This window comes from Haliaeetus albicilla, chromosome 8 (genome assembly GCF_947461875.1).
Source record: "Haliaeetus albicilla chromosome 8, bHalAlb1.1, whole genome shotgun sequence".
Lineage (NCBI taxonomy): Eukaryota > Metazoa > Chordata > Aves > Accipitriformes > Accipitridae > Haliaeetus > Haliaeetus albicilla.
Window position 1 is genome coordinate 17836698 of NC_091490.1, and position 27756 is coordinate 17864453.

Here is a 27756-nt window from a genome sequence, read left to right on the forward strand (position 1 = left end):
TTCTGCAACAACAGCCTGCCAGATTGCCACATCTAGTCCATCCTCCATGCCAGTCACCTTTTTCCTCCTGCAACTCAAAGGAGTTCCCCTTTCTAGTATTAAAAACAAAAGGGGGAAAAACAGAAGGCTGAGCTGGATGCTTTTTCTTCAGTATGTGTGAGTAGCAGAAAGAAGAAACCCCGTGCTCCTTTCCTCTTTCCTCCTCCATTCTCTACAATTGGAGGGGAGTCTCCATTCTCTCAATTCTTCAAAGGCAGCAGAGGAGAACTCTGCTTGCATTGCATAAAGGTTCAACTGGGAAAGGTATCCAGCACAGGAGAGAAAGCATTTCCAGAGAGGACCGAAATTCTCAGAGGGTTGGCAAGATCTGTATTGTCTTGATTTGGCTGCTCACAGTAATGAAATCTAAACAGACTTTTATTAACGGGCCTTTTCACACCTCCTCTGCTCTCAGCAGCTGAGCTCAGCACAGAGAGACAGACTATAGTGCTGTAACTTTGAGAAGCTTTCTGTGCCTCTCTTAAATGGAGCATGCATTGGTTACCTAACCGTGCATGAGTACAATACAGCACAGGCATCAGCTTCTGCCAAAACTCTATTACTGGAGGAAATTGCAAAACTGACAGATTTGCCATCCGAAAGGCATAAAGGCCTAAGAATGAAGAGGAGAGTGAAACGGCCAATTCCCCCAGTAGACTTTCCTCTGCATCCTGGCTGATCTGCAGTGATAGCCCTTGGTAGTTCAAGGGCTCTCTTTAATTATCAAATTGACTTACGAGTCTACTTCCAGCTTTGCAAACACCACTGAACTTTTATTTTAACCAGAAAAAAACGCACACTGAAAACACACCATAGCTGCCAACACTTTTCTTCCTCATTTCTAGAGAAGTGTTAAGTCTGAGACTTGCAGTTTTATCCTTACAGTCTGTCCCTTCTCCTTATCAAAAGGATTTCGCTTCTCTCAGTGCTAGCTGAACCTCTCTTTCCTGGTTCTCTCCTTGTAAGGCTTTGAACTTTCTAAGCAAGTGGATTAAATGGATATCTATCTGTCCAAGAGTACAAGACTTTGTGGGCCATATTCAGAATATCTAATACAAGGTGGGTAGACCCTGGAGTTGATGGAGAGAAGCAGGCACAGCAGAATTGCTACAGAGGCTGTTGGCAGTTTGAATAACTGGTGCGTCTGTGCAACCTAACTACATATTTTGACTCTACTCAGCACATCCCCTTGTGTAACTTGCCAGTGGTTTCCTATAGCAGGCACTTCATCAAGTAAAATCTGAAATTATTACAGTAAGTTCTTTACAAAGTGAAGAAGGAGCCCTGCATGCAGAAATACACTGTGCTGGTTTCCACAAGCTGGACTTATTGACTCACTACAGGGATAAATGATACCGTGAACGCCACTTTGCAATATTTAACCTTGAAAAGGTGCAATTGGGCATAGGTTGGTCTTACATTTCTATATTCTCTTTGCTTAAAAAGGTTGTTTAGATACACATCTGCATCTCCAAGACAAAGTACTTGTTAATTATCTTATGTTTGCACTGTACTTTCAGGAAGGAAAAAGCTATATAAGTGCTAAGTGCTATTAACATCATCCCCTTCTATTTTTCTCTTTCAGCTTTTAAGTGACTATAGTGCTTGTGAAAGTTGTTGGATTGACAGCCCTGGAGACTGAAGTCTAAAGTGCAGCACACCCGCTGAGCCAAACAGAACTAAAATGTACAAAAGCTTCTCACCAAATTTTAAATACATGCTTCATTTAGTTATTGTTATATGGCTGGGTGTAATACTAATACTGAAAGTTTTGCTGCTCCCATTTATTTGTTCTAAACATCAGTTCAAACTCTTTATTTTCTATTTTCAAAAATAATCTCTTGCTGATGTGCAACACTCCAGAGACTGCTTTCCTGCCTTCAAAATCCTACATTACAATGGAATGCTGTTGAAGCATAACTTCATGCTACCGCAGTCAGGTACAATGCTGCATCCTGGCATTCACTTGACACATCTCAGAAAAGTACATTAGCTAATCTCATACAGTTTTAGTACTGATCACACTAAGTGCTTGTCTGCAGAAATATTACTCTATATTATAATCTAAATCTGAAACTAGGAGACTTCCGATGGAAGATCTACGCCTTTAGTTTGGAATACTAGTGTTTCTTAGAAGTCTAAGTCAATACTTAAACAACAATTCAACATTTCCTGAGAAAGGGGGCATTTTGGTTTTGTTTAAACACTCTAAATTTCCAAGAGTACACTTTTAACCACTGAAGTGGTTGGGGTTTTGTTGTTTTTTTTTTTTTTTATTTACTTCTTTAAAATCCTTTTTAATATAACTGAAGACAAATCTTACCTTCTGAGAAATCTCTCTTTGTACAGATACATTCAGGTCACTTGTAAAGTTTCCCTGTGATTTCAGCTAGGGCCACCACTTCTTCCAGGAGACTGCTATTCCTGTTTTCTTGTAAACAGGTTCTCTGAATTACATAAACATTTACTGTCTGCAGGTTTCACACTCTCCTTTTATCCACTGTCTGCTTGCCTCCAGATGGGACTGTTTCAGATTTAAGTGAAAGGACTGATCCCCATTGAGTAGCGTGAGCACACGAGATGCAGAACACCTGCAGTGTGTAGAGCTGCCACTAACAGCTGCTGTTTCAGATGCTTCCAGAACATTCCCTCACTTGTCTTGACAGGTCCCAAAAAGCAAATTTTGTGCCTGGGTCATCTTCAGTCCTGAGTAACATCAAAACCTGGCACTTACAGAAAGTCATTCCTTAGCATTTCCAGTTACTTTCAGTTCAAGAAATTTTTCAGGGTTTCTTGTCAGGCCAGGCTGGTCTTTTATGATTTTCAGCCTGCAATGCTGCTCCTTTCTATTTCATCTTGACTTAATGTCATTAGTCTTCTTTCACAGAAACCTGAGCATTCTTTTCCTAATTTATCTAGATGGTACCCTGACAGCAGCTCCCTTGATCAAGACTTTGCAATTTATGTCTCTTCTCCCGTTAATCATTCTCTGAAATGAGATTTGTAGTAAAAAAGAATTAAATCAAGTCTGACTGCCTTCAAATTTCTTGACTTTCTGGGATTCTGGATGCTCACTCATGCCAGGCCCTTTGGAGACACTGTGCTTTCTCTGGTTTACTAGACAGGCTGTTAAGGCTATTTTCCTATACTGGAGGGTCAAAGCAGGTTTTACCATTGGTGAAAGTAAGTAGAGGTTTACAGGATGCAGCTATGACACCCAGACACCTTGCTGTTTGATAGTTCTCCCAAAAACTATCCATCTTTTTCTATTTCTGGTTATACATTTAAAAAAAATTGAATCTGGAGGCAAAGTGGCCACATGATAATTTTTCTTGTCTTTCCTTCTTGAAATCAAGAATTCTCTATTATGCAAAATGTCTACACCGAACTCCAGGTTCCCAGCTGTCCTCTTTCCTTCAGATATTGATTTTCTATCACTTCATGTGTGGAGAGAAGAAGACTAATGATTTGTTGGAAAGTGATATTAAAAAAAAATTTTATAAATGTGGTCTACACCTTATGTTTATCTGCCTCATGTTTCATGAGGTCTGATTCCAAATTAAAATCTCCAGCTTGTACAATGCTGCAGGATCTCTTCTCAGAAAGACGATCCATCTCATCCAGGTCAGACTTGTTCTCTGCTGCCAGCAGATTTTTGCAAGTTAAATTCATAGTCCCTGTGCCCGAGGTGTCTGTGGCCTGGTCCCTAAAAGTCTAAAAGGCCAACCATGCCCAACGTCTCCATTTCTCTGACCAGTAGCAGTCTCTACATTAAGAGTGAAGCTCATTTGTGAAGGAGATGAAACTTTCATCAACCTGAGATGATAAAATGAACTGCCCCGAGGGAACACCACAATATTTAGCACCTTCCACCTCCATGCAAGGCACATTTCTTTATGACTTTGCTGGCATAAACAGGGATATAAGATGAGCCTAAACTTACTTAAACAAGAAGTGTTATTGACCACCTTCTCCCAGCTTGGGGAAAAGTAGGAAGAAAAAATGACATGATAGATGTGCAGTCACATTATTTGGTTCAAGGCCAGAAGGCTGAGGTTTTACAGTGCTCAATATGTTATGGGAATGTGGGCAAGTGTGTGTGTGTGTGTGTGTGTGTGTATGTGTTCAAAATAGTTGTAAGACTACATACAGATCTACATATGTATAGAACAGAGTAAAAAAATCAAACAAACACCACCCCCTCCCCCGCTTTGGAGTTTTGTGACATCTCATATGACAGACCTGCATTTGTGGTTTAGCCAGAAATGATCATCCAGCTTTGTCAAACACCACTGATTTTTACGAGAAATAGGTTTACAGTCTGCTAAATTCAAGGCAAATCGTCATCCAGTTTCTTGTAGTACAAATGGCTGCATTTAAAGCATGTTCTTGCTATTAGGTCTAAAGCATTACAAGACCGAAATGTTCTGTATCTCATCTCAAATTTTCAAACAATCCAATACCCAGGCTATATATAGATATATTCTTGCTGTTCAATCTCTTAAAAATCAATCAATATTAATGTGTCTGCCTTAAACTTTTAAGGTCATTGTCTCCCTTCTGACATCTTTAACTACATCAACATCACATTATATCATTATAGACTCATGAAGCAATGTACTTTTACATTTTTGCAAGATAATGTCTCTTTTGTGTTTCGTTTTTTATCATAATATAAATCTTGAAATGTAATTTGCATATCTTTTGTTTAGTGAAGGAGACCCCCATTTAAGACTTTGTCATTTTAATACATAGACTTAAAAGTGGATGACTTTTTAAAGGAAATGCACCAAAATATTCCAATTTATTCTTCAACTGAAGTGGCTGCTGCATCAGTAAATTGGTAAATTCCCTTAACAATACACTTGCTAACAATTATGGTCTGCCTGCCTTGGGCTCACTTGACAGTAAGGCTGCCATCTGTTGAGAAGTCCATTCATGGATTTTAAAGGGCTATTTATAGGTTTTTATTTTAAACATTGCAAAATACCTCTTTGCTCTTCACCCTTCCCTCCACGTATTCTTTCTTTCCTGCCCTCTGTTTGTCTTTCTTTCCACCCTGCTGAAGAGTACTGGTATACTTCCAACATTGAGCTGTCTCTCTGCACCGGCAGCCACATCACAGCAAAAGGCTTTGAGGCGCATTCAATTCTGCAGCAAGGCTCACCCATTTTTAATGGCTGAGGTGCTCAAGCAGAGAGGAGGGAGGACACGTATGGAAAGGAATAGACAGAAATGAACAGGATCAATCAAGAAATTCAAAAGCAGCCATGAAGGAAACAAAATCAAGACGATGAATGGGAAAGGGATGCTAGAAGCCCCAGCTCTCGATAGATGGATATTTCATGAATTCCTTCAATAAATAGGGAACCTCTAGGGAAATTCAACACCTGGCAATCTTAGTGGATAGTGGTGCTGCAAAGAAAGCATAATGTTCACCCCTCTGGTAAATTCAAGCAATTAAACCCCCTTAAAAAAAGGCCCTCTTAGGCTTTCTGCCCAGTAAACTCACAGTGAAAAGCAACTTTAATAAATGTTATAAATCTCACCTCTGAGCCAAGAGGAAATTCAAATGTTTGCATGTGCAGAAGGCAGGGAGCTGCTGAAACAAAAGGTAAATGCTTATATTAGAATAGCTTATACCCATACTCTGACTGGACAGCAGTAGAAGCATGAGGCCCACAGACATGTCCAGTATTTGAAAGCATCCTTTCTGGTGCCACCTTTGACTATTTCTGTTTGTGTTACACCAGAGTTCTCCTTTCTTTGGGAGCGCACAAATTTGTTTAGTGATGAGTTTGCTGGATTGATGAATTCAGGATTACTCCTTATCATGCAACATTATTAGAAAGCAGTTTTGAGTTTCAGTGTTTTAGACATAAAACTAAATAAAGAAATGGCAACAAATATCTGTGCTTTGTAAAATGAAAAGATCAAAGAAAAGAGACTGCAGAGAATTTTTGATCAACAGCCTGACAAGGGGTGTTAGTTTTAATAAACAGTAAGAATTTTAGGCCATTATGAAGTATGAGATGCAGTCTCAGCTGTGTTTCTAATTTCCTTTCTTGCCTTTACTGCTGTTATATAAAGCTCTGTAGTGACGAAAAACATTTATTGAAAAAATCTGAGCGCACCGTTCGGGATTACGTTACTTCATCTGCACGGAGCCTTCCCAGCCAATGAGAAATATTTCTTTCTCCACCCTCCATGGTGCCAAGAGCTGCAGGCACATTCTGCATATGGGACAAACCACTGGACAGAGATGCACTTGTATAAGTGAATAAGGATTTTGTTACTGGGTCTGAAGAATAAATGATCATGGAATGCTGTTCATTTTGATTGTTGTTCTTTTAAAGCCATAGATAAACACAGCCAGAGCTTTGTGCACATTTTTAAAAAGTGAATTTAAGAATATAAAAACAATACATATTTGGCAATATATCCTGTGAGAAAGAGGTTTTCTGAAAAATTTCTGGTAACATTTTGTCTACCAAGCTATGAATACTATACTTTTTGTCCACCACATGCTGTACAAGCTTATAAAAACACAAAGGGCCATGAAAATTAAGATGAAGGAAAAATGCAGGAGAGACAGAAGGCTGAATGGAAATAAGTTATATTTGCTGCTTGATTTATTCACAGGAATCAGGGCAGAAGCCTGTTCATTTTTCCACTCTTAATTTTTGGGGCATTTCAGGTGGGCAGAGAGAGTCAGTATGAGAGAATTCTCTCCAGAAATCTCTTCATCACCCTTGAAAAAAGCTAGGAATTAATTATTTTATTACAAGATGGGTGCAAGGAACAAGTCTCTCTTTGTTATAGTGACTCCATCTGTGGCTTTACACCTACAGTATTTTTCCTTAGGGGATTATCAAGATTATTAGTAATAATTACTAATAAGTCATTACTGTGAATAATGGTAATTACAGTAGCATTTAAGGACCCTAGTCATAATCACTGTGGAAAACTTATGAGCATAGTGAAGACCAAGGCTTTTCAACAGCACATCCAAATCTGATAAGAGAAAATGAACAAGCACGGAGTTATACTCCAGAGAGCAAAACACTCAAAGCCTTTCACCCTTAAACTGCCAATGGCAGCACCAAATCCAGTGTTTGTCCACAGACAAATGACTGACAAATTTTAGTAACTATTTTTGTTTTAAAAGAAAACAAAAATAAACCAGTGTTTTTTTCTATTTAAATTTTAGGATTTGGGAGGATTGGTAGAACCACATAACACCATCTCTAGACCCCAAAAGTTCTGGTTGTGTGACATCTCTGATTACAGTAAATACTGTGTATAATAAAAAGCAGTGCAGATCCAGACACCAAATGGATCATGGATGCATGGAGAACATTCAGCCATTAGGATATTGCACAGAAGGGCAACAAGTTTCTTTCCAATCCTGTTGGCTTGGTCTGTGTCCCTTATTCAACAGAGTTGTAGTTTTTCATTTAACAGACAGCAAAGCCCTACCTGTTACATGTTAATGTCAAACGTGCACAGAGTGGACACACCTTAATTTTCCCACTTTTTACATTTGTTTTCAAGGTTTTCTCTCAGGAACACATACCGTCCCTTTTCTCTTTGCCTCTTTACATTAGCTCTAAATCCTTGTCTGTCTTGCTTTCCATCTTCAGAGTCATGACAGAACTCTTCTAAAAGTACTCTGCTGACAATTTCTGATCTGGTTTTCCACTAAGATAAGCAGAACTGCATTTATAACCTTTTAACTTCACATATATATAACTTCATAACTTTAGTTGATTTTAGTTTATTTAGTAAGGTTTTATTTTTAAAGGATGGCCTTTTCTTATCTTAACATGAGATATGAAGTCACACATTTGTTTTTTCCTATATATATATAATATACACTATGTATGCATATAAACATATATGTATATTGTTACAAATGGGGAGATGCTTCTGACAAAACATGAAGAGAGGACCTTTCATGCCATGAAAAAAGGTATTTGCAACTGCAATCCAGAATATACCGCGAAGGGTATGAAAGCATGGATAGTTCTATTTAAAAAAACACATTTTCCAATATAACGTGCTGCAGCTGTGTTTGTTGGAGATCCTGTTCATGGGGGTCACTGTAAGAAACTCAGCACTACCTTAGCGAAGGTGACCAGAAACACTCTGCACAAAAGTAGCTTTCCCTCTGTATTAGAGGAAGAATTGCAGGTCAGATGCTCACAAGCACATCCATCAAAGCAAAAAAAATATTTTTGTAAAACTACATTTAAGAACCTAAAATCACTCAAAAAATTACATAAGCTGGTTATCTAACCTCTTTATTACTCTGGCATTACATCTACTTAATTTCTGGTACAATCCAGATGCAGCTGAATTTCAATGTGCAAACCCTGGTTCTTGGCTGTCAAGCCCCACATACCAGTCTACGTGAAATTAACAACAGTACAGGGCTAAAAAAGATAAGCATTCAGGGCTGGAAACCTCTGACAACCGCTGTGTTAAAGCTTGTACAATGTACAGAGCAATAGCCAGTTAGGCCAGCTCTGTTATTGTAAGTACAGAATCTTTTCCAATGCCTTATTCCTAAAAAGTAGGTAGGCCTGATAGGCCTTATCTATTTGCATAGAAAAGTCTACTGCCTAAGTCTTTCATGTTGCCTAGGTCAAGCAACTTTTAATCTTACCACAAGGAAGGTTCTTACTAAGGAGGGAAAAATGCGCATCATGGGAAGTTCTGTTCATTTCAACTACACAATTTTGGAGTTTGGTTTATAGCTTTAGCTTTTCTAACTAGATTTCCATGAACCACTTTTGCCTGTTTTTCCCCGCTGTGGAAAGAAAAGCCAAAATTCATTAAAGATCTGCTTTGGATCTGAAATTTTGTATGACAATATTTTGGAATTTTTCAGTTTTGACTCATGAAAATTATCACGCTATTATATGCCCCCATTCCTGTGTCAAATCTCAAGATACCTCTCAGGACTTTCAAGAAGCAAGTGTGTCCCCCCAAAGTGGAAATGAAATGCAAAAAAAATATAATTGTTGAGATTTAAGCCACAAAGTCACTTCAAAGCTTTGCTCATTCTGCATCAGCCATGAAGACAGATACAAGGTGTGCTCTTTGCTTTGTTGCTGTATGAGACTGTCTACACTAAACATTTTTGCTGGGTCCTTAAGCATTACGTTAGTCAGAGAGAGTATGACAGACAAGTTGCTATTTCAGACTTGAAACAGCACCTGGAGGGCCAAGACCTTTCACAGTTTAATAGTGGACAGAGAATCACAGTAGTGATCAGGGTCATGTGGCGGGTGAGGCAATCACTGATACTGAAATATCAGATGTCACTGTGACAGCTGTAATAACCAGGGCTTACTTCCTTCAACTAAAAAATATCCACAGAATATGGTGAATACACTGCTGCAATATGTACCTCTTCTACCTTTGTTTCATGCTATAAACATTTTAACTCCTGAAGGCTCACAGTGCAAGAATAGAGCAACTAACTCTCACAATACATTTTACATTACAGGGGACGTATGACAGAAGAAAAGGGTGGGGGTTTTTAAATCTTGAGAATTCAGCAGAAAAGTTATTATTTGCTTGTTATTGACAACTCATTCCTCTGAGATAAAATAACTTAGTTACTACAGGATCCCAAGGAGGCAGCTGGCAGTGATGAACAGAACAACGTTCAATCCGCAGCAAGTGTACATCATAAAATAGGCGCCACTGGATTAAAAAGTAACCTTAAACTGTTTAGTGTACACAAAGGCAGCCTAGTCAAAACACTTCAACAATGATTTAAAATCTCAAGTTAGAGGCCAGTTTCAACCTTCAGGGAAGCCTTCTCTATTCATAAGGAGCTTAACTAATCATAACTTTCCATGACTTACCGGAACTGGATGCAGTGTGTCCCAGCATGATAACTGAGCTCTGGAAATGTAACAAAAGATGCCTTTTTTATAAAAATAATGGTGAGACTAAACCCCAAATTTTAATCTTTGAACTTGGTGGGGGGAAAACATCCTGTTACTCATTAAGTGTTTCCATTAGCATGCACGAGTCTTAGCTGGGCAGCTCCTGTTCATGTTACTGAGTGACGTGTAGGGCACCACATGTATCAGAAAAGGAGCAGATTTCTGAAATCCAGTCCCAGGATGCTACATAAAGTGCAGCAGCAGGAAACAGAGCAGCCAGTATCAGATACACTGCATTTCTGCAGATAGCTAGCTATGGAAATAGGTAAGTCTACCTGAAACATAATATCACTTTTAGTTGATCTAATTGCTCAGTATTAACAATCTAGTGTTTAAGAGAACATGCAGTATTTATTTTTTAACATGATAAATACTCTAGCTGTAAGAAAGCTTCAGAGTGAGGGTTAAATGGAGCTCAAAAAGGACCAGATTTCTATCTGTATTTTCTTCGGTGTAGTTCCAGATGCATTAAGACCTCAGCAGAGACCTGCAAGTATTATGTACAGCTTTCTTTTATCTTCCGGAAAAAAAGGCGGAAAAAAACCAGTATGAAAGAATGAAGCACTGCCAACCACTGCAAGAAAGGCTTAATAAATAGAGCCCAGGGTCACAATGTTGCTCTTATTTGCCCTGAAATATATCAGTGAACTTCTGTATATTCATATTTGTTTACATTATAAATGTACTAAATGAGCTAATTATAGTGATCATAATTTACAATTAAAAAACAAACAGTTAGAAATTTCAAAGGCTTTCAATATCTTTTCTTTAATCATTCACCCAGGCTCAAAATATGCATTTTTTAGATTAAAGCATTAAAGTTGCTAATTATATTCTCAGAACTAACAATTATTTCTTTACCCTTTTACTACCTTCTTCTGGCAACAAAAAAATGTCAGCACTGATTTAATTTTTTGTTATTACAGGATTAAAAGAAGTTTCTAAAATGCAATTAAATGTGCCCTATAGCTATAGTAACTTTCCTATCAGCATCCAAAGCCTCTTCACTAAAACAACAGCATAAAAAAATTATTCCAAATTTCTAGACATACTTTTTTCTCCTTTTATAACACATTCCTTTGGTGATTATCTCCAATGACAACTCAACCATCTTAATGAGACTCTGTGCACATCTAGATCTTGGTGAAAGTAGATTAATAGGAGAAAATGAAAGTTAAAGAGGCTGTTAAGAGTGCAAAACCCTGCACATGTCAAGCACTGGTTCTTCACCTTTGGGAGCTTGGTTCAAGTTCACCCTGAGGCCCTAAGTGAAAAGTTCAATAGTCTCAACTATGTCCCTACTTGATATATCACAAAATCAATTATTTTATGGTGGTACATTTGGTAACCTATGCTCAGACAGAATCAAGTTTTTTCCCATTGGGAATTCACCAATTATCTACTCAGTGAATTATTCTCAGATAAAATAGAAATACCTGCTGTCAGCAGGAGTTTCTCATTATACTGCCTATCAGTTCAGTAGTTGATCTGTTTTGGAACAATGATGTTGCACTCAGACCATGCGCCATTAGCTACTGTGCAATCACAGCAATGCATAGTGACGGGACACCAAAGCATGATTCAGTGTCCAAATTTGTACTGTTTTGAAAAAGAAAAATAGTCATCATAAGCAACCAAAATTACACCAGAGAAAAATTGTAGCAAGGCATGTCATTGAAAATTCTACAGTTGCTCGAGAACTTAGCTTCGTCTAAATAAACTCAAATGGTAAGGCCCTGCATTTAATTTTCACAGTTGTGAACACCATTTTCTAATCACCGTCAACAGCATGCTTGGCCCAGGCTGCAGGAGCACACTGATCCACCTTATTAGTAGCACTCCCAAATCTACATCTTGTGTTACTTAATACGATATGCCTGTTGCTGGAGTTGGTATATTTATGTTAATTATTTAAAATTGTTTCCAATCTGAATACATAGAGTTTTCACATAAGTGAATGCCAGTCTGAATAATAAATACAAGTCACTGAGTGGCTTAGATATGGAATATGCACTCTGTATGCCGGTGCATGACTGTTTAAATCCAGCCCCGTTCATTGCAAAGGACCATTTCATACCCTGCAGTGGTCTGTCCAAACTAAGCTCAATTTGCTTAGTTTAATTTTCAGCAGTCAGAAATTTGTTTCATAAAACCAAAACCAGCAACAAAATTAATGTCAACCAGCATCCTCTGTCAGACTTGGCTAATGGCATACATACTCATTGTCCCTGAAAGGGATTACTCAGTCCTAGGACCAAGTAAGTCAGCACTCATACTGCCCATGTTGTAGTCATTTTGTGGAACCCATTTCACAGAACCTATTTTGCTTTAAAAAGACATCTTTCAGATAAAAATATTCCAGGTTTTTTTTTTTTATAGTGGACAATTAAACAGAATTTTGATCTTATTCTCTCTAAAGCAGAACTGTCTAGATATGAGCAGTGAAAATTATGGGGGCCTAAAGGGAAATCCCAAAGTGTGAAGATTAAAAGGCAGAGACTACCCAAATAAAGGATGGTATAATAGAGAGAGGCAACATAATGAGTGACAGAAAGACAAGAAGTCAAAATTCCTATTTATCCTTACACATAATACGGGAACATAAGGACATGCAATGTCACTGAGAGGATATAAATTTAAAAACAGTGCCAGGACAAGTTTTAGTCATGTTGACTTCTTACTACTGCTTAGCTAATTTACACTTTCCCCAGCTATAAAATGGGGATAATATTCTTGGCTCCCCCCATGCAGAAAAACTCACTGGGGAAGTATTCAGATAATTCTATAATGAAGAATGCCATTGAAAACAGTAAAAAGAAATTAATAATTCCAAATGCAGTGCAGGTTTGGATTACATTAGCTGACACAGTGGACAATAAATAAGGCCTAAGACTACAGACCAGGCAGTGAAGTTAAAAAGAACTATTCAACACCTTCCTGAGTCCCTGCAAATTATTGCTCGTGCGCAAAATGAGGCAAAAATAATATGTGATTTGTAAATAGGGATGCTATTGTAACACATACTGGAGGGAAGCTGACTTGGGATTCTAGGGTCATCCTCTAAATTGGGAGTGCTTGATCTTGCAACCTAACTGACTTGCAATGTGTTTTTTAATACACAGTTACAAACAACTTATCATTTCTACAAAAAAACCCTGATTATTAAGTTGATTGTTTGCAAAATAAATGTGAAATGCTTTCATTGCTTCTCTGGAGAGGTGCAAAAGATTTCATTTGTAGCCTTCAATTCTGTGAGCATTTAGTGAGTTTCTCACAGGATAAATGCCCTGCGAGGAGCATTTCCATTCCTCTGTAAATGTTACATTCCTCTACTGAACTCTATCAACAAGCCCACTCAATGCTCATGCTTAGTTTACTGTATCTTGCCAAGCAGACTCTTTCTTCATCAGGACCAGAAATATGCCCATTAAAACAGTGATGAAGAATGATGGGACAATTCAGAATTTCACAAGTGCAGAACCTAATGTACCTGCTCTAATTTAAGGAGGCCTCTGGACAGTCATCAGGCCAAAACCTTGATGGAAGGATTTTGAAGACTGAATAAATTGTCTAAAATAAAACAAAGGAGTAAGTGTATCAAAAGTTATAATACATACTTTATTTAATGTGTAGACCTGAACAAAGGGGACATACAGCAGGCTGGAAAAGCTGATTTTTCTTTTAGAGCATAGCTGGTATAACACAGCACATGCTTTTTCATAACAGCTCAGCGGGTATACTTACTGATATGCAGATGGATTTGAAAATATAAAACTCAAGGTAAATTTCTGGAAGAGATGGCTGCAGCACAAATTGTGCTTCTCATACCTTCCCCTGGTAGGTTAGATGAGATGAACTGCGATGTGTCAGAAAGGCCAAAGCATGAGATGCTGCATCTAACAGAAGGGAGGGTAAGATATTACAAAAAATTTCTTCACCGAAAGGGTTGTCAAGCATTGGAACAGGCTGCCCAGGGAAGCATTTGAGTCACCATCCCTGGAAGTATTTAAAAGATGTGTAGACATGGCACTTAGGGACATGGTTTAGTGGCGGACTTGGTAGTGTTAGGTTTACAGTTGGACTCGATGATCTTAAGGGTCTTTTCCAACCTAAATGACTCTATGATTCTATATACATTGTCCTGGGATGTTAGACTGCTGCCCTGGGGCGGTCAGGTATCCTATCATTGTCCCTTCTGAGCTTCACCAGTACCTCAGGATGAACACTATAAAGTACTTCCATCCACCATTCCAAAAGAGATTAATGGCTCTACTAGAGTGAGTCACTGTCATATCACAAACCTGGCTGATGATCTGCTGGCAGGAATACAGACTGCCCATTGCCTGTACGAAGTCAGGAAATGTTTGGAAGGAATGATTGGAGGCAATATGCAACTGGCAGATCCTTATCCACTGAGGGTAAGAGGGCTGCCATTTGTATTGTAGGTAAGCTGCCCAGCCACATCAAAACAAAATTCTACTGATACCATCTATGGGTTCAGAGCAGCAGTCACAACAACTATGGAGAATAACTCCATATTCAGTGGTATTCCTCAATTCAGGGTGAATCTGGACACTTAAACGGTATCATACAGGTTTGCTCTCTGAATAAAGGATTAATAAACCAAAAGGCTTTCAAACTACACATGCAAAACTTTCCTGCATGATACGCTATTCTATTGTTACAATCTTCAGAAAATAAAGTCTACCTTGTCCAACTGTTGACCAAAAGCAATGAAATGGATCATGTCACAAGGATGCTAAGATATCTAGACAAATGACTAGTAAGGAAATTTTATGAAGGAATTTCCTAGGTCTCCTGTCTACATTGGCATGTACCAGTGGCTATATCTGGAGTTAAAAAGGCAAGAATCCATTGCAGAGAAAGTCCACAGCATAATTAGAAAACAATCAACACTTTTTCTAATGATGATTTTTTCTTCACTTTAAACTGCTTCATTGACTTTAATTAAACTTGCCCTAGGTTATGAATCTAGCAAGCTGCAGAAACATTTAAAAATTAAATAAAATAAAACCATCTCTCTCATCAGGAGGGTTTTTACCAGCTCACTTACCTGTACCACACTTCTGATTTAGAGGATATTTAAATTATTAGAAATGCTGTATGTGATAGTGCAAGGCTGTTGGTTTTTGCTCTTGAATTAAAATGACCTCCCACTGCCACAGTAAGAATCACAGGATTAAATTGTTGAGATTTTCTCTACTGCTCTAGCTTCACTGCAGAATTCCTTTACTGGTTTCTGAGAAATGGTATGAAGCTGTCATCACAGACTTTTATACCAGCCCTATTCCCGGTTTTGTCTAAGGCCAAAGAAAAGGAATATTGTATACTTAGGATACCAGCAATTTCCATGCCAATAGCTCGGGCCAAGGTTAAAAGTACATGACACAGACTTTGGAGGAATAAAGAGATGGCCTATGTCCTGCTCAGGCCTGGGCCTGGCTCATGAGAATATGATCAAAAGTCATAGGAACGAGAGTGAATGGAATAACTTCTAAAACATAATCATCAAGAGAAAAGAAGGTGGGAACAAATGTATCAAATATATTCCAACCTGAAGTCATCTAGTTTCATTAGATGGTGACCCTTACTTTATTAAAATACTAAATAAAAACAGTTCTTCTTAAAGATGGGCCTGAGAACCCCCAAAACATTAGGAAAGCTCAGGTCTGAATAAACTTTACAATTTGGTCTGCCTTTGTTTTGAGTTGCTCACTGAAATATGTTCTCTTTGTCTCCTCCAAGGAACATCTTAGAGACAAGTGAGAAGGGTTCAAAACCTGCACTTTTTATCTCTAGAAATATTATTAAAGCAAAAATATATTTTGCAAAAATTCCAGAGTTTGCTAAGAAAGTAAAGAGCACCAATTACTTGCAACTGCATTCATTCCTTGATGAAGTGCCATGGAGTATTGTAGCTTAGGTATTGATCTGGGGTTCAAAGGACTTGAATTCAGTTTTTGAACAACTTGTTTATTTCTATTTATTTTCTGCACACATCCACAAAAGACAGAGAATAGAATTTCCATGCTTCGGAAGGCTACTATGCCCTACTGCTCTTAAGGTATTACCTAGACATCCTCACTAAAGTCAAAAGAAAGATCTTCATAAAGTTCAGTGACACTGGGATCAACCATATATATCTGTAAATTTAACAGATATTATGTCTCCAACAGAATACGTGTGTAATATGGTAATTGCCATTCATTATATCTTGAATATACACATAATGTTGATAAGATGTGAAGAGTTTTCCAAACTGGTAAAGATACACAATGCAAGCAATTTATAATAAGATACAGACTCTACTTATGTCAACTCAAGCTGTTTAATACCACAACAGAATTACACCATAGTTTATGGACATTTTCCTTCACCAAAGTCTTTGAGAACTTTCCATTAACTTCAATAGATGCCAGAACAGGCCTGAGAGCAGGAAATGAAGAAATATACTGTACCCAAATGAAATTGCAGTGGGAATTTAGGTAGGCAGAATGTAATTATTCACACTTGAATCTGGATAGAGCACTAGGTTTATATCCCCATTCTGGCAAACATGTAATGAGATACATAATAATCAAGAGGAGCAGGGCTACTGGCTCTCCTCTCAGTCAGAAGTTGAGACTCAAGGAGAATAATCTGCTTGCTTGATATTTAGTAAAAGGAAGGACTGACATTTATTGCATCACCTGCAAGACTTGCCAAGAAACAAAATGTATTAAGTAAATAATCATGGTTTTGGGGACCTTCATCTAGAATGTAGTCATTGCTTGTGAAATAAAGAGAGGTTTTGAAAAATTAGAAACTTGGTTCTTTGCTGGTGCATGCAATTAGGCACATATGCAAATGGAAATGTATGGTTTTGCTTCTTTTGTGGACAGTCCCAGGGGACAATCTCTGGAAATCAGTGCCTTTGCAAAATACTAATACTTATCATTTCTATATTCATTGATGCAGATGAGGACACAAAGAAACACTGAAATAATAAGGGATTCTCTTGCAAATGTACTGGATTGTAATATAACAAAAAATTCCAAATCTTGTAATAGAACTGCATTACATTCTAGCAAAGTGGATCCATTTCTGAGGTGGAACGTGACAGCTTTTTAACTTTCTACAACAGTATGTGACAGAAGAATACTATATTGAGTTGATACCATAGGGCGATTTATGGAGGCAGAATGTAATAATATAAATTGAGTTTCACAAAAGACACTGTGACTAATCTTACAAAAAATGCTACGGGATGTTTAATAATCCTGGTGGGTCAGAAGTTGTTCTTCAAAAAATTCTCTTAAGACTGATTGTTATTAAAGTATGTACTGCATTTGGTTCATTTTTCATTTAACTATGTAGTCTAAAACTGCTGTCAAGTGCAAATATTTGAGTTGTAATTGGATACCCATACAAATGGAATAGAGCCACCAACCCTCAACCAAAATTACAATCATAGAATATTTAAGGTAGTAAATGCCCTTTGAAGGGCCACAAGACAAGCATCTGTCCACATCTCTTGAGCTATCCCTAGCAGTTCTCATTGGTGTTTATTGTTCCATTAATCAAAAACAAAGCAGCAGGAATAAGGCGGCACACTAGAACTCCTTCTTTGCACTCTGTAATCTTCCTCCATTGCCTCCCTTCAGCATTTAAGGCTACAGTGCTTACTCATCAAGCTCTGAGTGATAATTTTGAGGAGATTAAAGCGAGCAGAGAGGAGGGGAGAACATGATGTATACAGTTAAGGGGCTTGACTCAAATCCCTTAAAAATTAGCAGAAGTCTATGTTTTACTTACAGTGCCTCTGTATTAGTCCTAGTGGAGAAGCAGAGATGTTTCTGCAGTACTTCTTTCACCGTCTGCAGGAAGGCTGCGACTGCGCATGTTTGAAGTCCCAGTCTGAGCCTACACAGTTTTATAAGAAGATGAGAAAGAAACAAACACCGTTCCATGGGTCTGATGTATTCTGTAACACTACAACATGCAGCCCTCCTGCTTTATCGTTTAACACCGGGGCCCTGTGCAGGCCAAGGCCTCCCTGGGGCCGGGACCTTGGAAGCTGCACAGCATTGCAGGGCAGGGCCTAGCAGCCAGGGCTCGGCCCACCCCAGCCACGAGAGGGGCAGGTCAGGGCCACCAGGCACAGCCCCAGCCCCGGGGCGTCAGGCATCTCCCTGGGCCTGTGGGTGGGCCCGGCTCAAGTGGGGCCCATGGCCGAATAGGGCAGGGCTGTGGGGAGCTGGAGACGGGCCCTGCTGTGGTGTCGCTGGGGCAGGGCTGATGGCCCTGCGGGCTGAAATGGGGTCCTGTCGGTGGCAGGGGGAGGGACCCCCGAGGGGGCTGATCTGGGCCGGTGAGGCCTGGTGGTGCCCTCAGGGCCCTGACGCTTAAGAGTGAAAAGTCAAGAAAACAAACTAATCTTACACTCATTTTGTTTCATAGGACTTCCCTTCTTTTCATTTTGTACTTCCCCTTGCATTTTCCCCTGCATTTTCTTTATGATTAAAAATCTACTTAGCCATGGCTTTCAGTACTGCATTCAGCTGTTTTCAGTTCACCATTGTTAATGAGAACAAATGAAAAAGTAATGTTTGTGCTTTTTCAAAGGCTATCCGAATGGGCTGAGATCCACCTATATGGTATCCATTCCTTGGCTTCACAAAAAACCAATATTTTTGTAACTCTGGAAGATTTGTTCCACCTAAAGGTTTGGCTAACACTAGCATTTTCATCCCAGGTTTGGGGTTTCCCATAATGCCATAAAGTTTTTGTTAACAAACCCACGAGTTCCTTAAAGAACTTTTCTCAGAAGGTAAATAGTAAGATGATTAATGTACACAGCATGTCAGGTTTGGTCCCAATATCTTTCTTACGGCTCTCAGCCTTTTCCACCACACGATACACTGTGTGGCAGAGACCACCCAGCAATTATTTTTTTCACTGTATTTCACATTACCTCTTTGTTAAGTTTAGTTGTAGACTTCAACTCCATAAGGTAAAATATTGCTAGATACTTAATACCCTGTGGTTTTCAATCTATATTTAAACCCTGCCTTATCCACTGATTGTACAATATGTTCAGGGACATAAACTCCAACTTACCTCAGTCGTTTCGCCATTCAGATACGCTTGCAAAACTTTCAGCTAGCTTCCACAGTTTTTTTATGTTCTAGGAGCCAAAATAAAAATACCATTTATACTGTATGATATTAGAGGTGAATAAACAATGCATAAGAAATAACTTAGAAAACTCTTGTTTACTAAATATTCATGAGCTGATCATGATTTCTTTGAATTTGTTCAACATTCTCCAATTGTTACAGTTTTTACTAATTGCTGTTGAAATTATATATTTCAAATGTTCAATAGTCATTAGCCAATCTATGTAGTATAGCTCTGAGGAATGTGCCTGAGTAGTGATTTTTAGAATTTTCACCAGTACAATTTGAGCATGTAACGCTGCTGATATTAATATTTTTCTTGGCTTTGACAAACATTTGTGCAATGGTTTCAGAACTAGTTGCAACCACACTTGGATATACCAACGCAGCAGAACTGGAAGCAGCACAGCATCATCAGTACAGTGCTGTCCCTGATTAATTACCACCATCAAGATGGAGGCTATATTAGTTCAGGTACAGCATCACTTGACTGTGGCTCTCTTGCTTTCAGAATCCAAGCTAGTAACTTCTTATAATGCTGCCCCACTCCCTGTGGATGTATTATCCCCTCTGGAATTAGCTTGGTATTGTTTGTGTTGTGCTCCGACATGCAGCACTACAGTAAGGGTACCAAGTTTTCTGGCTTCCAGCAGAACCTCCAAAGTCAGCTCTTCTAGGGCTTTTCTCTTTCACAGACATAAATACAGAGACTTGAAATGAACATGAACTGTCCTATTACTCTGGGATGAAATTTAAATACATGTAACTCATAAGACTGTCCAGGGATGGAATTATTCAAAAGTTACATATATCTGTGAAAAAGCTTTCTTTTCTTAGAGTTACCTTTTCTGAGTTAGAGGTATCATTAAGCAATATGACCAGAAATAGGTTTGGCACTCAATAAAATCCATTTAAACAATGAATACATTGTGTATCATAATTCTCTATGCACAGAGCTACCAGTACTAATGCAGATGTAAAAGAGAACCAGAAGAAGGTTATTAGTTGATTTGTTAATGCACATAAGTGTCAACAGGTGTGATCAACTGCAAAGAGGCAGGTGTTACCAAGGTATTGGTGCTGTCACAGAAGAAGGATGTCCTGCAGAAGCCTTAAACTTAAAGTTAAAATTGAAAAGCTGTTGAAAGCCTCTATCAGCCACCACCTTACAAGTATTCCACATCTGATTTAAGGCTGGAAATGTGCCAGAAAAAAACCCTAGTTCTTAAATGTGGGTACTGAAATACTTGAACTTAACTCTGACATCTGCATATTTAGATTTTTTGTTCCATAAAGATGTTTTCAAGGGAAGCACCCAACCCTATTTCCATCCCCTGTAGATATTAATTTGTAGTTTCAGCTAAACACAGCACCATCAGATAGCTGTCCAGCTAAAATATTTTATTTGTACCTCCATGATACCATTCTTAGCAATGAAGGGTTAAGATCATCTAAAAAATTAAGATTAAAGGGTCTTCATTTTGAGACCATATAACTTAATGAGAAAAAAATACAATATGAAGACTTAAACAGAGAAAAACACATATTTAAAACTGGCAACCTAAACAAAAAGTCTGGAAAAGAGTGCTATTTTTGTACAAAAATATTTAATCCAATTAGTTTCTAGTTGATGTTACATATAAAATCTAAAAATAATCTTCACTATTTTTTCTTTAAGTTTTTCTGAACTTAATTCATTGCTTGTGAAAGTAAGGGATTAATAGCACTTGAGATGGGAAAGCACAGTGTAGATTGGCACAGAGCAAATTTTTCCTCAGTGCAACGCTGTTTTACTATACAAGGCTATTTTACTATGCTTGCTTGAGTCCTGATCTGCAAAAGCGCTTCTTTGCCAGTCCTCACAGAAGTTAGAGATAGAAAAGATTTGTGAGATTTCTTAATTCCAGAACATTGGGATCAACATCAGTTTAGTCCATGTAGTTACCATCCTTTTTCTAGTACATTGTCTACTCTGCACTGACTTACATGCCCATCTAATGATGAGGGCTTACTGTAGTTCTCCAAAAAGTCTGTTCCACTATCTAGTAGATAGCTCCTCGGAAAATAACTTTTCTTCATATTTTCAAAAATCTGCTCACTTCATTACTGCTAACTACATATTCATTTAACAGTCCTGGGCAGTGATGGCCAGTTATAGTGAACTGTCCCAAATAAAGAGGTAGTTTCATAAAACAAATCACACAGATTTACATACCTGACCTTTTCTAAATTCCAGATAAATTCAGCAAAGGAGATGAGCTATTGCATTAACTCAATTTGCCCATGTGGTAGAGACCAGAATGGTACTCTCCAGAGAAAACAGTATGCTAAAGCCAAAGTACAATGTGTGAAATTCATTCTCGTGCAGAATACCATGTAGATTCGTTATGGTCAAATCCCACTCAATTCCTGTTTTAGGGCTAATATCATTTAACAGGATACAAGTTGCTTGTTCTTTACATGACATACATTTAATTCAAAATGTCTCTAAAAACAGAATGGCTCCCTCTGGGAGATAGACAATGTCCCAGCAAAAGAATTTCCTGAGCTATTATCCAGGCCGAAACATTTTTCCATAAAGCAGGACCATCTATGTGGGGTTTCGTTTTCTTTGACCTCTGTCACTACTCTCTAGTTCCTCACAGCTACTGTCTCCTGATCTGATCTGCTGAGCGGCCAATCCTTTTTGAAAGCCCCTTGTTGGCAAAAATATTCTACGAGGACATCAACATTTTCTGTGTTGAACTAAATCATTCAATTTTATACAATAAAATTAGTACAAATGGCTAGTATAAAAGCATACAATTAAAATCTACTGAGAAAAATACTTCTATAAAGAAGGATATTTCAGTGTTTGAAGAAAGCAACTAGAGCTGTGCAAAGAGTCTGTTTCACAGGGAATTTCAAAATTTGGTGTTTGTATTTGGAATAAAAATCCCCAAATATGTTAAAATTCATCATGCAGCAAATTCTCAAAACTTGTATTCTGGAAAATCAAAAGATTTCCTTTGATAATTTCCCGACAAAGTTCTTCATGGTGGGTGAAGAACTCTCAAACTCCTAGCATGCTGGTACAGCCAAGAATTCCAGGTCCCTGACTACTTTTCATTACATATTTTGGACTGGAGTGCAGCTGTACACCTTGGGAATTCCAAAGGAACGTCAGTGCTTGCAAGCCAGCCTGACTGGTCTCTAGTGCCTTGACTCTGTTGGTCTTTGATACAGGTTGCTGAAGAGCAAGGAGGCTGAAATTCTGGTGACCCACAGGTTCCACACAGACTGCCAGAGAGTCAGGAGAGGAGATGGAGAGGAAAACAAAGCTCTGTTGGATGTTCACTGGAATTGAATCATCTCTGCTAAATTTTTTTCACGCTTTGCATTTCAGAATTATCTTTTTAATCCTCTTTTCTTGCTCGCACAAGAGGCAGCATCTAGGTGATGGTCATATAAAGAAAAAAGCACCAAAGTACAAGTGAGATCAGACGTGCTTGAAATAAACCATCTTATTCTTGGAAGTGGGACTATACTACTGAGACTGAAGCTACTTGGGAACAGAGACCTTGGTTTCTTATTTGTCTCACATTCTGGTACGAAGCAGTTAAAACAATAATGCTCACAAAAGAATGACTTTGCAGATGTTGCATTTGCAGCAGCAAATTTGGGCCATGCCAGGAAGAATTAGAATAACCTGAACTGTACGCTACAGTCTAATAATGTGCCATGCACAATACAAAATTCTGTGCCTCTGGTGAGGGTACTTTTTGCCTGTGCAGTTTCTCTACCCACAGATCTATGTCAGAACATTATTAAGCCTATACCTGATTTTTAAAGTTCAATCCTTCACAACGCAGACACCAAACCCAGGATTATAGTACAGGAATGTACTATAATGTGTAAGAATGCACATTAGGAAATGACTCCCAGTCTGACTGCCATACTGATATCAATGCAGCAAAAGTGTATGGTAAAACAGAAGGTTTTGTGCTAGAGAATAGATAAGTGACATGGATTGAAATTATGGTAAATTTAAATTGATGGCCTAATTAGTATTATCTCTTTTTGTATTCTCTGTAAGAAATATTATCCAGGAGGAACTCATTTTGCATTAATGTTGATATAAAGTGTAATTCTGTAGCATTTCCATTGTAATCTGGCATTAATTAATGCATCATTATTCCAAAGTGTTAATTAAATTATTACAGAAAGGGACATCTGCCCCAGTTCAGAAAGAAAAAAAAGTATGGTGCATGAGAATTAGACTTTCAAAGGTCTGAAATGGCATGTGAGTTCCCACAATACTGGTAGAAGCACAAAACCAAGCAGAAATATAGGCATGATGAGCTTGTGGCTCATAAACCACAGTATGACATCAACATTTGCTCAGTCATGATAGAGTGTGATAACAGCATCAGAGCCTGGCATTCATAGAAATCTGAAATGGCAAATTTCTAATACAGTAAATTATATACAGTGTACACTGACTATCACGAATTACTCACAAGAAATTCAGGGAATTAAATAGGGGTGTGAAAATAATCACAGCTTTTGCAGCATCTACTAAATGCTCTACTTGACTGTTGGGCAGGAATACCACTTTATAGTCACTGGGAGTGCCAGGCCAGTAACAGGATTAACTGCAAACAATCCTGCACTCCTCAGTGTTGATTGTCTTGACCTTCTGCCTGCAGTCCTAAGTGGCTTCACTGAAATCTGAAATCAGCATTTCAGTTGTTGTTCTTGTTAATATCAGCTGGTTGGTAGCTGTTTTCAACTGCAGAGAGGAGAAAACTCAATCCTTTATCAAAGAATATACAGTCCAATCCAATGCTCAGTGAAATCTGTAGAAGTCTAACCACTGACTTCTCAGAGAATTGGCATTTATGCCTGCATCTGAGAACTGCACAAGCAGACCTCTGAGGGAATACCACTGGCAGCAAATGGGGCTCTCTGCAAGGGGCCACACAAGCTCTGTGGAATTGGGGTCTCTGTGAATTATTAAACTTGATTAATAATTCAGGAAAACATTAGTCTAGAGCATGATGCAAATTCTATGCAATGTGACCTACCTGCCAGCTATACACCATAGCCAGAGTTGCACAAGATGCTTCCAGGATGTGGCTTCCATAAGATTCAGTGTCTACACTATTCAACAACTCTGCCTGTTTCAACAATTACCACTTTCTTTTGTTATATTTGGGCTTGCAGTGAAAGATCTTTAAAATGTAAAAGTTAAATGAGGCTCTTATAAAGAAGTGGTTTGGGTGTAGCATATTAAAGGAAAACTTCAAAGGAGCTCAAGATACCTTTCAAGCTAAGGTACAAAAATTTAAACAAGAACAAAAGCCTCTCTTGTATTTTGAAGCATTAATTGTTCCATTTCTGTTGATGTAAAGTGAAAGGAGAAGCTTTTAGTTAAAAGCACGTAGCATCAACCAACATGGAATGCTCCAAAGTCTCATGGAATAATTTCAGCTTTGATATAATGGCATGGATGAATCCCAAATTATAATGCTTTCTGTAGCATATGCAATAATTTTTGGTAGCTGAATCCATCGGATAGATAAACATTAGTGCTTGAAGAGACTATTGGCATAAATCAGAGTTTCACCTTTTATATTTATAAGATATTTCATATTTATAAGTTATTTCATAACTTTGTGAGTGGTGTTTGTCACATAACTTTGAGAGTGTTGTTTGATATTTCTTAACTTTGTGAGTGAAGTTACAGCCTGGTTTTCAAAGGATAAAATACATAACATTGCACTGTTTGCTCTTTCGTCCATCTGTCAGTTCCCCTCCTTTAATGAGGGGGCAAAATTGTAGAAACTCTAAGGATATAAAGTCTGTCATAAGTTTCATGAAAATTGGCACCTGGGTAGTAAAGAAAGAACCAAATTAGTGCTTCCATGGAAGAAAGGTTTCAACTGAGAATTTAACAGTTCTGTTGACTATTGGCCTCTCAGCTGGCCAGTCTGTGGTTAGTTCAGCGCCAACCACAATACGTTAGCTTGCCCACTTGTAATTAGTCAAGGATACTGTGGAGGGATTTATGAGACATATGAAGTAATTACAAGTCCCACGTGCAAGCACATCATGGAATACACTCAGAGAGGAACAGTGAGTTGTTTTGGTGCAGAGGTATAGGTAATTGGGATACAATGTGCAAAACCGCTACATTTATTGGTTCTGCTGTTCATGAACAACCCAGTTAGTGGAAGTTTTGAGAAAATGTGCTTAACAAATCCAGCAGAATCAGCTGTAACTTTAAAAAATGAAGTACCATAAACCAATGAATATAAATAAATACCTAAATTCCCAGTCTCCCCTCTTTCCAGCTAGAAAGTACAGACCTTCTAATTCCTAGAATGGAGCTGCATGATTTTTTATTTTTTCAGATTGAGCTGATTATGCTACAGAAATGCCTGATTAGTATGGCAACATCAAAAGTTTGTTGCTGTGCTCAAGATCATTAACTTACAGCATTATCATAAACCCTACCGCCCTGCATGTTGTTTATTTTTACAGTGAACACTGGTAAAAACGCAGGCTTTACTATATATATATATATATATATATATGAATTATTTTACTACTCAGCTTTTCCTGTCAGACGTTTGAGTGGCCAGCCAAAGCTCCGGGGATATACAAGCTTGATCTACGTGTATGCAAAAATTAATTAAAGAGGTAACCTAATACTGTCTCTTTTGTTCATTCTTTAACAAAGTGACAGGGTATTTTCATTATTTGCTGAGTACTTATGGATAATAACAAATTAGGTGTTGATCAATCAATATAATGATCCATTTGACCCAGAAATAATAACAAGAGAAGATATGCAGAATTTCTAATAAAATTACAATCCCAACAGAATTTGAATTCATTACTTTTGAAATATAAGGCAGACAGTTCCTTTCACTAACATGGATTTGAACTTGCAGAGGGTAAATTACCAGAGGCTCTTGTTGCTTGCATGCTGCAATACAATTTTATTGAGAATTACAGGGAAAAATTAACAAGCACTCCAGTGCTCAGAGTCCTCAGGTACAGCATGGCTTAGATCTTGGCACAAACTTGGGAACATGCCCTGCTTGAAGTATGTATTCTTTCAATTTAAATATTACTAATGCTGTGGGCAAGGTTAAAAGCTCAGCCCATGTCACAATGCCAACCGGCGAAAAGCCTCGGAACCTGCCAAATGGTCCAAGTTTGTCAGTGTGCAGTGACCATGTTCCTTCTCTGGATGTTCAGTGCTAATAAATGAGTTACTGGAAGTACACATTCCAGTCCTGTGCTCCTAGCATCCTAATACAGTGATTTCCTTTCAGGAGGAGTTAAGAATTGCCATGTTTCTCTGTACAGTGAACAACCTAATGCAAAATCATCATGCAGCAGAGTCCCAGTAAGCACAAGGATAATCTTCATTTCAGATCAAACTCAGTGCATTGAATTCCCTTCCAAGTACTCACAGTTGTAGCTCAAGAGGTGAAGCTGTCCTTTTCGTTTCTTCCCAGTCTCTCCTCTTTCCAACTTGAACTCACAAATTTTCTAGTTCCTACAATGAAACTTTTAGATTGAGCTGATAATGTTACAGAAATGCCAGATTATCAACCATGTTAATCCCAGTAGGGTGTGCTAGGTTTATCTTCTGTCATAGAACAGTGTAAAGTAATATATAGATCCTGGAGCTAAATTTAAATGAGCTCTCATATTCTGGAGGGAATCCAGCCCTATAAGTATACAGCTCCATGCTGCTGTAGCTATATTGCTTTCTACGGCACAGGGTAGTGTAGACGTGCCCATCCATTCCCTCTGTGACTATCATGATGTCACAATGTTTGGGAGGAGAAACGGAATTAGCTACAGGAATATCACAGCAGAAAAAAAGAGCTAGAAACAAAAGAAGACCAAAGACATATCTCCACTTAGTTTCAGGAGACTAAACATCTCAAATCAGGTTTTCTTGTTTTGGTGTCTTTTTTTCTCCCCCACTTTGTTCTATAGAGGAGCAGATGCTTAGCAGAGGATTATTTTCTAATTCCTTTCAAATTCTTAATTTGAAAGTGTCTCCCTGCAATCCTGGCGAAACTCTCATCTCCTGATCAAGCAGTTCCCTGGTTCAGATTAGAGAAAGTAAATATTCAAAAACTATGAGCCATTGCCTGTTACCAAGAGTGTCAAAACCTGTTAACTGATGCTGTTCTTCAGATCCAAGGCCAGAACAGCTGATTTAACTCTGAAGTGGCCCTTTAGAAGCCATGTAACAACTACAGAGATATACATGCAACGTTTATAAACATAACATAGGCAACATCCAGATTCCTAAGAAAACATCAAAAAGATCAGTCTACAGATCTGGGAAATTCAAGTAAATTTGCTAAAGAAGCAAATCAAAAGATTGCTCAGGAGGATCACCCTTTCAAAGGCATTTTTCTACTTCTAAGCGAGAGAACTCAAATACTTCCATGAGGCATAACTGGAACAGAACTGCAAACAAGCCTTTATCTAAACTATGATTGTTTATTCTGCTCAGTTGAAAGCCAAGGATCAGTATGCAGGATTTAGGATTCTTCTTCAAT

At 38.3% G+C, this 27756-nt stretch overlaps 1 long non-coding RNA gene across 2 annotated transcripts in view; it reads right to left on the reverse strand.

The window, feature by feature from the left end:
• LOC138686407 (uncharacterized) overlaps positions 1-27756 on the reverse strand; it is a 343485-nt gene that overhangs the window by 91980 nt on the left and 223749 nt on the right. For both annotated transcript variants that reach the window (XR_011325757.1, XR_011325758.1), the window contains exons 9-12: positions 26647-26732; positions 19122-19188; positions 17817-17924; positions 5589-5641 (exon numbers count right to left, since the gene is read on the reverse strand). This is a non-coding gene — a long non-coding RNA (uncharacterized lncRNA). The remainder of the gene's footprint in view (positions 1-5588; positions 5642-17816; positions 17925-19121; positions 19189-26646; positions 26733-27756) is intronic.